A 14662-nucleotide genomic window follows, 5' to 3' on the forward strand; every position below is an offset into this window, starting at 1 on the left:
AAAAATAAAGGGGTGAGTTTAGCTTTTCCTGAAGGAGTCCCAAGGAAATGAGTTGTTTTATGGAATTGGGCCAAAGCAACAGAAAGCTGGTTTCTGGATTTGGATAGTTTATATTCAAGAAGTTCAAGACTTACTTGTGGCAAGCAATCACTTGGCCTCCTGCCAGATATTCCCAACCATCCACATTTGCTTTTAGAACAGGTAAACAGTTGAAAATTAATGTGTTCTGATCTCTTTTACATTTAGTTTTGCTTTCATATTTCATTGAAAGTTTAACTTTTAAAACACTTGGCTAAAATTTAAAAAACTCAGAATGTTGTAAAATAAACAGAAAAACAGGATATAAAACATAGAAATTTACTACGCACTAATCTTACATTTTATTATTCTCTATGAAATGGCGTTTGTTTTTTTAACTTTTCATTCAAAAATCTTTGCATTTGCAATTGTAATGGAAACTACAAAAAAGTGCATTTCCTTGAGGCAAACTCTTCTTTACTAAAATGAGTGAGCTGTTTATCCCTGTGCAGAGAATATAGTTTGAGTGTGTTGTAAGAGGATCTATATTTATGTTATGTACACATCTATATTTATATGCCTCATATCCTAATAAGGGTGTCCCATAGCTCCATGACCAGCTGGAGCCCTTATGTTTGAATCGTTTAAAGTGCTACTGACGTCATGTTGAAAGGGACCACCTCACATGGGTCTAACAGGTGCTGCTGAGTCTGTGCTCACTCACTGTCAGATGCAGCCCTCCCAGCAAGCAAATTGCCCTGTGACCAAAACAAAGGGTCTTGTTCTTGGTTCTGAGAGTCCAGGCCAGCTTATTCCAATAAATAGAACAGCAGGTTGAAAACTCGCCCTGGGGAACTCAAGTTTTCTGTTTTTATTTATTTATTTTTTCATTGTAAAATATTTATCTGTTTTATAGGTTAAGAGATAAAGTAGAAGGGTGAATCTTTTTTTAGTAAAATGCTTGTAAGTTCTGTTGGGCTATTTTCCATATTAATTTGTTTTTAAAAAACAGCATATATTTCCTTATTTCATTTCCAATCATGCTCCTGGGACACAAAAGGAAGAATAACTGTGTGACATTGGGAAGATAAGAAGGTTGGTCGAGGCCCCAAATGAGACAACCCTTTATATGTAGGCAGCCTCTTATTAGCATAGAGAGGCATGAAATAGTCAGAAAAATCTTACTTTAGAAGATGCAGGGGTTAAATCACTGACTGTGAAGTTCAAAATGTATTTTTTCATCCAACAAATTATTGAGCACTTCCAGTGTGCCAAGCAAAGTTGTAGGATTTGGGGATACAAACCAGATAATGCTCCTCCACCCCCCAATTGTGAAGCTAAGCTGTAGCGGAAAGAAGCAGAAAAAAAATAAGATGATTTCAAGTTCCAATAAGTGTGACCAAGAAGAGGAAAGCACTGGAGTAGCAGAGAAGAGTTCTGGGCCTGGATGGTGGGTGTGGAGACTTTAGGAGGGATTGGGCAGAGTTGGTGACATTTAGGCTGAGAAGTTTACAACAGTACATGGCCAGGCATGGAACGATCTAGAGGAGGGGTGCTCCTGGCAGAGGGAAGAGCCAAGTGAACGGTTTTTGGGAAGAAAGAGGCCAACATGCTGGAAGAACTGAAAGATTATGAGATAATTTTCATGGCTCTTTTGGCAACAAAAGAAGATGAGTTTCAGAAAAAAATAGAAGGAGACCCTAAAATATTGGCATGAAGGAAAGGGTGCTAGAAAGGAAAAGAGTGAATATTCTTATGCAGTCCTTAGGAAATACCCCAGTCCAGTGTGTCCTTCATAGTTTCTAGAAGAAAAGTGCATTAAAATATTCTACAAAATAGCGATTGTAACAGTACATATAATTAACAAACTAGTTATTAAAATAGTTTATACAACACTTTTACATATATTATTTTACTAAATTAATTTAAATCCTCAATCATTCATTCATCCAGTAATCCAAAAATATTGTTTTATTTTATTTTTGATCAAATTTGCCAAGATCTCAAAGCAGGTTCCTATTCTAGTCAGTTGCATGATCACACATTAGAGCTGCTTTTCCCCAGGTCATTGTTCCACAGATATGTGCTCATCCCAACCAGTTAGAGTTTTCAACATTTATTACTGCTACTTTGAGTTTTCAAAGCTTATCCTGATGATAGTGAATGTTATTTTGGTGTGAATAAGAGTTGCCTTTTAATTTTTCTCAAGCTGTCTAGATTTACTCCTAAGTTTGTTGTGAAGATAAATGAGATCATAGGTGGGGCAACTTATGCTTATTTTTATTCTCTTTAATCCTCCATGAGATTATGGCATTGAGTGAATGAAAACAGTGTTCTATTTCCAAAACGTTGTATATTCTCCATTGGAGTGTAGTCCTGATGAAAAACAACACAGACTCAACTTATTATTCACATAATACCTTGAATAGTGAACACTGCCAAGTGCAGGCCACAAATGGACCAAATGATGGTGCCTTTTGTGGGCTATAAACAGGGCTGGTTTTTGCTCCATCGGGAATCAAGAAATGCAATATTCCTTCAGGCACTATTCATGTATATGTGATTGTCATCTTCAACTCAGCTCTCCTAAACATCCAAGTAGAAAAAAATCCTGTTTCTTAAACACAGTGATGTAATGAAGGTTAGGTTTAATTTTAATACCTTTTAAAAGGAGGGAGTAAGTACTCTTACTCAGTGCTGAGCTCTATAAAAAGTTATTTATGGGAAAGAAAATCCTCAAGAAGACACTTGAGGAAAAGGGCCAACAAGCACTGACCAGGGAAAGGAAAGTTGCAATGAGATTGGGTTTCTTCCTCTTTAAAATTCTCTGCTGATGGAATGCTTTATGTTGTAAATAAAGCTACTCTTAATCCCTAAAAATGTGTCCCTGAGCCATTACTTTAGGGTCATATTTGTCACGGATTCTACTGAGATGTGTTCATTTTGCACCAAAAATATGAAATGGAGGGATTTCATGAGCTCCAAACATTAGAATTCACTATCTGCATTAAGAATAAAGAGAGCATACCAAATGTTTCTGATCATGACTGACAACTTCTTCAGGAAGAAGAGGAGAAGAAGACATATTGGCAAATCGTTTGTGACTTGCTGAATCACTTCGACCGCAGGAAGGATTTTTAAAATTTCCTGCACCATTATCATTTAGTGACTCATATTATAGATGAATAGTTCTCTTTTCCCTGCTTCTCCTTTCTTCTTATGGCCCACCATAGGTCAGAAGCTCAGGATGGACCAGCTACAGAGTGAGTGTTGCTGGTGGAGTGGGAGGTTTTGTCATCTGCAGTGGCAGTCAGAACCTCTGAATATGCTCCTAGGATATGCCTGGGAAAATGTTGTCTATTGAAGGAGCCACTTGAGAGAGAGAGAAATAGTGTTTTAGCCTGAGGTTTCTTGGAGAATTCCAATGCAAGCCCATTTCCAAGGATAACAATGTTTTAATCCATTGGCTCTTGGTCTTGGAGGAGCGATCGTCTTTACTGTCTAAATAAACCTGTTGCATACATTAAAATTCAATGCTCTCATGACATTTTAATATATTTTGGTTCTTCATGACTTTCTTGGTGATAATTACCATTTCATTGTCAATGTCAGGGGAATGTCATGGCTTCATTACGTTCTCGAGTTTCCAGTCTTAGCTGATCAAAGAAGATTGACCAAAACCACCTATATCATAGGCAACTACACTCTCTCCAAAAGACTTCTATCACATACAGTGTTTTAAGTAAGCATGGGAACATATTTATTTGATTTTACTCTCATTACTAAGTTTTGTGAAAATATTATATTTGTGTTTATTTTTAAAGCAAATAAGCATCATGATTACTTTCCAAGTTATAGCCCTAGTAGTAAAAGATTTTTAGGCATATTTTGTTTCATTATCTCTCTCAGTGTATTGTTTTTCTCATACGTAGGGGAAAAAATCCTGTTCCTTCAAATGGCTTGTTTCCTGAACACAAAGAATAAAATTGGGACAGTCAGTCCTCATGGTATTTTCTGGTCCAAAGCAATTCAAGATAAAAACAAGCTATTGAAGAGAATAAATCATTTCAGATCAATTACATTTACATTGATTTAAGTAAGGGTACTGATAAGAGTCCAATAATTTAAACCTTGGAATCCCTTGCAAAATAGAGCAGCATCAAGTGTGTAAAATAACATCCACCGTGAGAAGAAGTACCTATTTCTTTTTAGTTAAAAGATTGGACCAGACTCTTATTTTGAACTGTCCTTTGTGAGCTCCCTGTGAATTGGCTTCATAATGCCTTCTTACCACCTGCTTGCTGCCTTGCTAAACAATTTGATTGTTGTTATTGTCGAAAACATTCTTGAGTGATTTTAAAGGCACAGGCCTTCAATGTGTTGTGAGAATCGAGCATACTTCTTTTTCACTTATAGGAAACACACTCTGAGGCTCCCAAAAATGTGTCTGTGAGGATTTTGGTGTCTGGATATGGCAATATCTTTTAAATGATGCTTTATAAACAGATGTTCTCTGTATCAGGAGTATAGCTAGAGCCCCCATACTCATGACTTGACATCTGCGGCCTCAGAGAAATTGCTGAATGAATGTGTTGTTACTATTCTTTCGATGGGTGAATGTAATAAATCAAGGTAGTTTCCACATTCTTAAGGGACAACAGTAAGGAAGTTAGGAAAGAAAATGGAAATAAAAGATAGCTTTTTTTCTTCTTATTATTATGCCTATAGCATCCCATCTTCCTAGGTGGTCTCCCATCCAAGTACTAATCAGGCCCAACCCTACTTACCTTCTGAGATCAGACGGGAATGACTGCTTTTCAAAGGCAGGAGATTAATGTCTCTAGATATACCAGAAATCATATCAGGAAAATTTTTTCAAATTCCTTAGTGACCTTAGCCCTATTCCAATTGACGTATCCTCAGCCAGGCCAGTGTTGGTCCTTTGGTGGGCAGCTCAGACTTACTCTGCCTTTAATTCTCACAGTTGAAGTGGATGAGAGTCCCTTCTAGCAAGTGGAGATGAACAAAACTGAAATATCTGTAAGCATTACTGAATTCACTTCTTAAATGGCTTTCCATTGTCAGCTACGTGGTGATGATCAGTGACTATCACCAGGCAGGCTCCACCGAAACCACCAAATTTATCTTTAAAATGTCCCAAGCTCATATTATGATGTAGCTTCAAGATTTTAAAATCAAAGAAGAACCAATCAGCTTTCCTTTCAGTAACTCATAAGCCGATTTTTGCAGCTGTCTTCATACTGGCTGGTAATGTGTTACCATGTGTAAGATCCTTCTGAATTTATGTCTATCTCACATTTCTAAATACATTCATTCTTTTAAGGTGATGTGTCCATGGGTGGTGACCTGTTCAAACAAGGTTACAAGAATGTTAAAAGAGTAAAAGACCTCTAACTGCCACCAAAGGCATATATTCTCTTGTTCCTTAGGACAAATTTTAGCCATGTGGTAGAACCTGAACTGGTGGCAGTAGCAGAAAATGAGTGATGGTCAAAGCTATTCATATTAAGAAGAAGCTTTATCTCCATTTTATTTCAACCTCCATCATTCTGAGCAACATTTCAATTCCAGAAATCCTCAGAGGCCACTCTGGTACTGAGTTGACATATAAATAATAAAGCAGAGGTAAAACACAATAACTTAACAATGGAAATAACCGGCAAGTAGCTTTTTGATCTATGGCCTTTAAGGAGAAGTTGAAATTCAAACTCTCGTGAGGTCATTGAGAAATTCCCAATTAGACCATATTGATGGATGTGTTATATTAGATGGCATATAAACCTTCTTGGAATGTCTGAAGCTTTATTTCCTTATTTGAGGACTGGGACTAGCTACTTCTTCCTTTATCAAGGATTATAAGTGACTAAGCCCAGTACCAGATTTTTACTAATGAAGAGTTCTATCAGTTGTTTATAAAGTTGAATATGGACAAACTGGAATGATAATGGGATTTTATTATGAACCATTAACTGAGTGTGTGAAAGACTCTGATACAATGCCTCCTCTCAGAACTCAGGAATGAAATGCATTTTAAAAATTCAAAATATTACCTGTATTTCAGGCATAAGAAGAAGAAGCAAATCAGTCCGAAATTCCATGAGCAATGAACCCCGGAATAAGAATATGCTTTTAAATCAGACTGCTTAGAAGAACAAAATGTTACAGTATAATGTAACCCTGGTAATTTTTTCACTGGAACTTTCCACCCACTACTGAAAGGAAAAAGTACTCTTGAGTCCTGTGCTACCCATTATGCATTTACTCTTTTCTTAATAGTAGCTGGCATATTAGCTGTTGAGTAGGATGTTCTGGGACTTCTCACTATGCCTTCATTATGCCTTTTTTGTTCTATGAAGTGGCATTCCTTGTTAGTTATGAAGTGGAAAATGCAGGTATTATAACTTACCGTACTTGCTCATAAAAAAAAAGACCTAAAAAAAAATTAAACTATTTGTGTGTGTGTGCGCATGTGTGTATCAGCAAGGCATTTAAAGATTAACTAGAATAATTCTACTCTCAATTCTTTTACCACATCTAATTGAGATGATTTCTTAACTAATTATTGATATAATAGAATAATCTGTCTTAAACTATTAAAATTTTTATTAGCAAATTAGAATATGTCATTGAAAGAATTCCTAAAGACTAGGCTACATATACCTTATTTGGTTTACTAATTTGAAGAACCCACATTTCTATACCACTAAACTCTAATAATGCTTGTTGAATAAAATGAGAAGGCATTGAGAACCACACTGGGTGTGACCTCATCACTATTAAATTAAGTGAATTTTAGAAAAAGTACAAATAAAATTAACCGTTTTTACGAAAGTCCTAACAACCATTGATCTAATCATAGGACCATATTCCCATATGGTCCTATTGTTTAAATTTGAGGAAACTATTCAATGGGAATTCCAATAAGTCTTCAATTTTCAAATAGTTCTCATTTTTTGACTTCAACACTCATGGCAATCTTGTGTAAACCATTTCTCTTATGATGTAATGTTGTTATGCTAGACGCAGTTCGTGTATAATCAGAGTCTTTATGTATTTCATAATAATTATTTAGTCCATGTATATTAAAAATTTTAAATTATATAAGCATAATAGTTATGCATGACTTAAAAGCAAGCAAAATCATGGCCTGAGCAAGAAGACATTTAGGACCTTACATGCACTAAGCCCCCATAGTGGAATAAATACATTTTATTTTGATTTGAGGTTTACTCAATCTACATATCCCACGGACCCACTGAATCTAAGTGAGACTTGGTGGGTGGAAGTCTTCAGTGAGTTGAGAAAAGTGGGTGCTGGAATATGAATGGGATATCTGTTCTGTCTTACAAAGATGGGGTTGGGTAATGAATGGAAGGAGATAGAAACCAGAGATAAAAAGCTGAGGGCATGGTAGACAATGTATAGCAATGATTTGGAGAGGGCTTGAGACTCTGCTCCTCTGAAATGTGTGTGTGACACAGTTGGAGACACAAAGAAATTGATTTGTTCAAAAATGAGGAAAGGCATGTCATCTCCTTGGCTAGACCAGACATAATACTTAATACACAGACTTTCTGGCAGAGAGAAAGTCTCCTTCAGGTGCTGCCAGCATGGAGCTGTTGAGTCATTAGGTGTTATAGAGCATGTCCAGGATGATTACAATAGAAACCATTATGGCTGGGATTGGCAATGCTATCTCATTTTAGGATCTATTAGTTGTTCCATTATACAACCCAATTTACCTCAGACATTTCAACTCCTTTTTAACTAAAGCTTGGTAAAATTTTCCTGGTAGTAAAAACTTCCTTGTATTTTAAAATGATTTAGTGCTATGGAAGTTGAGCGGGAATAATTTAGAATGTGGTATATAGCGTTTGTGCTTAAGCACAAAATTTCTAAGTGACATTTAATTGATATGTAGCTACAAATATTTACTGTGCATGCTAATTACAGTCTGCTTTGTACTCACCAGTGGATTTTAAGTTGGTTTCATGTGAGCGTGTAGTGTGTAAGATTTATTTGTGTCAGCAAGTTGGGCCAACATATAATACGGAAATCCAAGTCTCAAAGGCTGTTCTCATGTTCTCTTTAAGATACTATGCTTTATTATATCAATAGATCAACTCATAGGTCAAGTCAGCCTATTAATGTTGTAGTATAAATCTGAATGGTTGGCTGATTTATTAGGGCAGTATAGATAACCACCCAAATGATTAAGCCAAAAATTCTACTTTGGGTCATGACTGAATTATTTTGACCATATGTATCTGCTAAAATCACAGAGAAGTACTTAGAATCATTGAATCAGCCTAGGGTCCAGTTTCCCCAGTTTCTCCACAATTTTTTCCTTCCTATAGGTGTCCTCCCTCTCCAACTGACACAGCCTCACTCCAGGCCTACCGTGTCCAGGATCTAGACTAGGGCAAGGGCAGTGAGATGTGTAGGGAGCGAGACTTCAGGAGAAGCTCACTCTTTGGTGCTGATCCCATACTTGCCCATCCAGGCAGCTCACTAGGCCCAGCCCTACTCTGACTCTAATGCTAACTGGACCTCAGGTGCTCTAAGGACTCTTAGTGTGGTTGTGAAATCCAGACAAGAGATGCTCGCTGTGTGTCTGGCTGTGAGTACACGCCACATTTATCATAAACAGAATTATATTTTGTTTCCAACACAATCCTGAGTACCCGCTTTCCCTAGAACCACTTAATTTTTATACTTAATCCTCACAGTTGCCAGGTGAAGTGGTTATTATTATCCTTGATATTTAGATGAAGGTAAGAAAGGTTTCAAAAGCTGCTCCAAGTTAAATGGCTGACACTGGGGATCCTGAGACTTAAATCTAATATGAAGTCCAGCCTTCTCTTGTCCCTAGTTCTGAGGGCTGGCTCCCCAGAACAGGGCTTTTTTTCTGTTTCTCTGTTATCATAATCACTCCTAGGACTGGGGTCCTATTTTCTTTTAGCACAGATACTGTCTGTGCATTCACTGGGCCTGAACTCCTCTCTCTGATCAGTCCTTTTTCAACTACGTACTTATTTCTCCAGTATTACCTACTCTTGTTCTGGTGATTGACAGTGGGGTCTCTGGACTCCTGGTTTCACCATTTAATTGTTTGTGACCTGGGGGAAGTTACTTAACTGCTCTGTGCTTCACTTTGCTCTTGTGTAGAGTGGAGATCCTAATAAATATATGCCTCAGATAGTGTCTAAAAGATTCAATGAGGTATGGGCTATAAATTCCTTAGAAGAGTACATGGCCCATGTGCAGCTTTTAGTCAATATCAGCAATTATTATGATGCTTCATAATGATTTGCCTTATTCTTAGAAAATCCCATGTAGAAGTCTGTGCTGGCAGCTGTGGGAACCTATTGTCCACAGGATTACCCTCAGGGGCGTACTTCTCTGAGCATCTACAGGAGGATTTATTTCCCAGGCCCCTCCTAATCTCTTTAAGCTGTTGCAATGACTTGGGCTCTGTTTTCACTCAGTGGATAAACTACCTTTACCAGAAGTTGGCTAATGTACTGAAATTCACAGTACGAGAGAATGCTGTGGTAGAAGAGGGTTAGCCTTTTCGTTTTATTCAGGCCTTCAACTGAGGCCCACCCATAATATGGAGGGTAATCTGCTTTACTGAAAGTCAACTGATTTTACATGTTAATCTCATATAAAAAGTACTTTCACAGAAACATTTAGATATCTGGGTAGTATGGCTTAGCCATGGTGACAAATAAAATTAACAATCACACTGCGCCTTTGAGATGGACTGAAGGTCACACACACTTTTATCCTTGACCTGGGACTTCCATGCCCTCATATTTCTGATCTGAGTTAATTCGTGCCAAAATCATATTGTTTAGTCTTAATGTGTCATGGTGCTTAAGAAAGTTTCCCCTTTGGGATGACTATGGGACTTTTCAAATAGACAGATAGCATGCTCATGAAAATGGCAAACTTACCTTTGTAGAATATTTCTCAGACATGGTGTAAGTTCCGTGACTCATCAACAGTAGAAACACACACACACACACACACACGCGTGCGCGCGTGCGCATGCACGCACGCACACACACACACAGTTTTTGGTGCTCAAACAGAAAGTTCTAATTGGGAAACTTTGTCTTAAATGGAAAATGAGTGGAATTTTTAAGTTATACCCTCAGAGCCCTACTTCACTGTGGCAGATTTGTAAAGAAAGGACAGTTTGCCATTATCAATTTTCTGATTGAGGAAACTCAGAAGATTCTGTTATGCAGAGGACTGACAGTCTGCATTTTGTTGCACATTTACAGAGAGCACTGGCTTATTAATAATATAATGAATTACTATGTTAAGAGAGAACACTTTGCTGGTTATGATATGCTTCTGAGATTTTATGGATGCTGGAAGGAACAAAAAATATGATGCTTTAATACTCCAATTTGTACATGCAGTACAAATTGTAATTGTTTGGGAAACTGTGCTGTCGTACTTTTACAGGAATGATATACACAGACCAACATTATTTTTTATGTCAAATAGGTAGTAAAATTGTACAGAGGCTGAGAGATCTGAGTATGCAGAGAACTGAATAGCCTGAATCTACTTGTTATCATTTCTGAGTACTTAGTCTTTCCCCTTGTGGGACTTGCAGCTATTTTGAAAGAATGTGGATGTGGGAGTCAGAGCTTCCTGCAAGTGCAAACTTGAACTCCAAAATCAAAAGTTTTCTGTCATGGCCAGGAGAAAGGAGAACTTCAATGGGTTGAAACTTCTCTGAATGAGACCAGAGACTCTGGGAGGGCCACCTGTTTTCTGTAAAGCCGAGGCGTCATTTTCTTGCAGGCTCTCATCCTGATGCTGGGTCTCATGGTCAGCACCTCCCCAGAGGTCACAGCCTATGGTCAACCTCATACACAGTTCTTTCTGAAATGGCAACTCTAAGTCGTTACACTTCACATTCACAGGCATATGTCCCCTTCTCAGTAATTTTCCTGAAATTTTTCCCAGAAGCCTCTTGAGTCTTCATTTTACAATCTCCCTTGCTATTTAATTGTTAAGACATAAACAAAATTCGCATTCATCTATTATTTAGACCAGGTGTCCCCAATCCCTGGGCCGCAAACCAGTACCAGTCTGTGTCCTGTTAGGAACCGGGCCACACAGCAAGAGGCGAACAGCAGGTGAGTGAAGCTTCATCTGTATTTGCAGCCACACCCCAGAGCTAGCATCACCACATCAGATCATCAGGCATCAGATTCTCATAGGAGCACTGGTCCCTAGTGCCAAAAAGTTTGGGGACCGCTGATTTAGACTATATTCTCCACTTTTACTCTAGAATTTATACTGTTTCTTGTCCCAATAGCCACCTCTTCTTTTCTAGTAAGCAATGAGGAACTCGATGGTACACAAATGTTGACATATCTTATTCCAGGACCTGACTGATCTAAAAGGCCTCAGGTCCCTTACAACATTTGCATCTAGGGGACATTTTCTCTCTGTTCTCCCATATCCAACAACAGAACCCAGGGCTCAGAGCCATGGGGACTTATCTGACTTAATTTCCATGGAATACTCTGCAAAAGGGCATCAAAGTGTGTTTTTCTTATAGTAGTTCATGGTACACACATAGGCCAACTCATATTTGGGGAATTTGGATATAGAATATTTTATAACAATATTGAAACCAAAGTCATTTTGATTATTTCTATATGATTATCCTTCCTTTAACTATTTGGGTAACTTCAGTGGATGCTATGAGTTAGTCGACATCCTGCCTTTAGGAGAAACGATATTTCTGAGATCCCGTGAGTCAGAGCTAAGCTTGGGGGAAAAGGAGGTGAAGTGCAGATTGGACAAATAAATAATCTTCCCTTTTCTCAGCCTGAATGGACAGAGAAAGGGGATAAGTTTTATTGTGAACCATAACACATTTCTAACCAATTAAAATGAAATACAGACTAGAGTTAGGACTTACACCTGCCTGGATCGCTTTGGCTCAGTTTTGTACATGATGGTTTAATTTTCAACTGGTAGCACCTGCATCTCTTTGTCTTAGGGCTTTTTCTGGCTGTGAGAGCTTACTCTGCCTACAATAGGTTGGAAGTATTGACACACTGCCCCACTGGTTTAGCCGTAAACCAATGACTGCCAAGAACTGGACTATAAATACCTCCACTCCCTCACCCTTAGGATGGAAGAAGTCAGAGATGTCTCATGCACGCTGATTCTGAATTTGTTCAGAAAGCACTCAGACTAATTCATCAGGGTTGTGATTCTCATTCTGTCACTGAAAGTGAAGTTGACGAGTCAGTCAGTCGATACATCCCAGCTTCTTCATCTGTCAAATAATTATACTTCAGCTAAGCTATCTCCTAACAGCAAGGTAATGTATCTACACTGAAACTAAGTTTAAAACGACTATTCTACCATATTCTGTCCATGTCCTGTGGCATGAGGTTGCATGTACTGAAATAAGTACCTGATGTTGCTGTAAAGCAAGCATTTCAGAGGACAATAGCAGAGCGTTAATTTGGGATCATTGTTTTAAGCAAATAAAATTCAACTGGACTTTTTGATCAAAATAAATCAATTTTATTTTACTTAGTCCTGCGACCGTCTACTTTGGCTTTTTCATATCTGAACTCCTGGCCCACTCCGAGTTGGTATCCCTTCATTTTTTCTCCATAGACTTGGTGCTATTCTGTAACTCCTTCAGAGCTGTCGCGCTCTCCCCTGCTTCAGTTCCGCCTGCTACGATACAGGGGATCCAGTGTGAGGCACTCGACTTAAATGAAGCCAAGTGCTTGTACTAGCCATCGGGTAGATGGCCTGATGTGACCCTGACCTTTATCTCAGGTGAAAAGCTAACTCAGTGTTAGGCTGGAGAGAACCCTGGGCCTCAGTGTTAGGCTGGAGAGAACTCTTTGGAAATGAGTGCCTGGAGGCAGCTGTGAGGTGTATTGAGTTCTTAGAACTCTGGGCGTCTCTTCTGCAAGTCCTCTTCTAAAATAGCTTTTTCTGAACAGGTCTTTCCACTCAGCCCCTCCAGCTACTTTCCTCCTTCAGGGACAACATTTAGAATATGTGCCAATGTGTGCATGTGTCCCTGCTTCACACCATTTCCAGACACAGAGCGATACAATACAGTCCAACAACCTCGTGTCAAATGACTCAGCTCAGCTTTTTCCAGACTCACTGGGATGCACCAGGCCAATTTACCCTGCTTTTCTCTCACCTCTTGCAGCACAATAGCAGGGACACTTCAGCTGATGTTCCTTCCCTCAGTACAACTTCTGCACCTACTGGAAAAATCTTTGCGAAATCACAGTCTTCACTCCAGTCTCTGACTATCCATTTCATATTAGAGCTACACGGAAGTCAATCACCACGATGGCAGGGCATCCAATTATATGCCCTCTGTGCTGTATGCCATAGCATCCTTTAACAAACAGTTGCTCATTCATGGTTTTCTGGAGCTAGCAGACAGGGACAATCACCAATTGACAATGGCTAGAATAGCCTAAAGAGCTGTGGAAAGTGACAGTGCCCAACCAGCCTAAGCTCTTTTGACATCCTTTTACAAAGTGGTGTTGATTCTCTTCCTACATAGTCACCGAGAATTAGTGTAATTGAACTCAAATATTTGCAAACTTTGCATCTGTTTTTCCTTGCAGATGTTGGTGAGCATACCAAATGTTCCCCTTAAAATATGTTTGAGGGAGAGAAAGAAAATAAATTTGGGCCATATCAAAATAGTTTAGGACATTTATCAAGTTCTGTTCCGAAATACCTTGAGTTAGTATTTATTTATCACAAATCACAGATGTTGATGTAAAGGAGGAACACCTGAACAAACCTATTTCCTTTCTGCTTTCATCTTTGGATATACTTCCTGTTTCCCAAGCAGCTAGATGGAGCTCTTTCATCTTTAATTAACTGGAAGCCATTTTATGAATTAGTTAACAAGTTGGGGAAGGAAGTCATCAATACATAACCTATATTGGAATTACTCAGTGAACACATCTTCTCAGTGATGGGGTCATTGATGAGAGAAGATGGGGTGGAATGAAGGTGGACGGGGTGTGATCTAATAGGTGATTTGTCAGGAAGAAACTCTCAATAGGTTATTGTACGAAAATGATGCAGGGTAGAAAAACTACTGAAGTGTGTGATATGGCCAATCGCATTACTCAGGGTGAAGCATTGAACAAATATCTTGGAGTGAGTCAAGCAGAGTGGGAATCATATTTGTTAGAGAAACCCCAGGGCTAGTTATTCTACCAAGCAGACTTTTCTCTAAGTGGTTAAGTAAACCTTGAATGTTTTTTCCCCTGAGGATATTTTGGCATTCAGGAAAAAGAGACTATTGGAAACTTTAGACTCTAGTAGGAGATTGCAAACACAAACTTTGTTGTTTGTTTTTAAAGAGAGAAGTACAGATTTAAATCTTGTCTCCACTCAGCCATAAGATTCTTGGAGACTAATATATCCCTATGCTCTGTAAACTGACTTCATGTCATGTCTTAGGCAATAAATAAATTTTGTTCTGGGTACGATGGGCAGAAGCTTTTGTGTTAAGAAGCAGCTCATTTTGAAGTTCAAACCTGGTGTGATGAGTGGGATAACTTTTCCCAATTTATTA

Source organism: Pteropus medius, unplaced genomic scaffold, assembly GCF_902729225.1.
Source record: "Pteropus medius unplaced genomic scaffold, Ma_sr-lr_union100, whole genome shotgun sequence".
NCBI lineage: Eukaryota > Metazoa > Chordata > Mammalia > Chiroptera > Pteropodidae > Pteropus > Pteropus medius.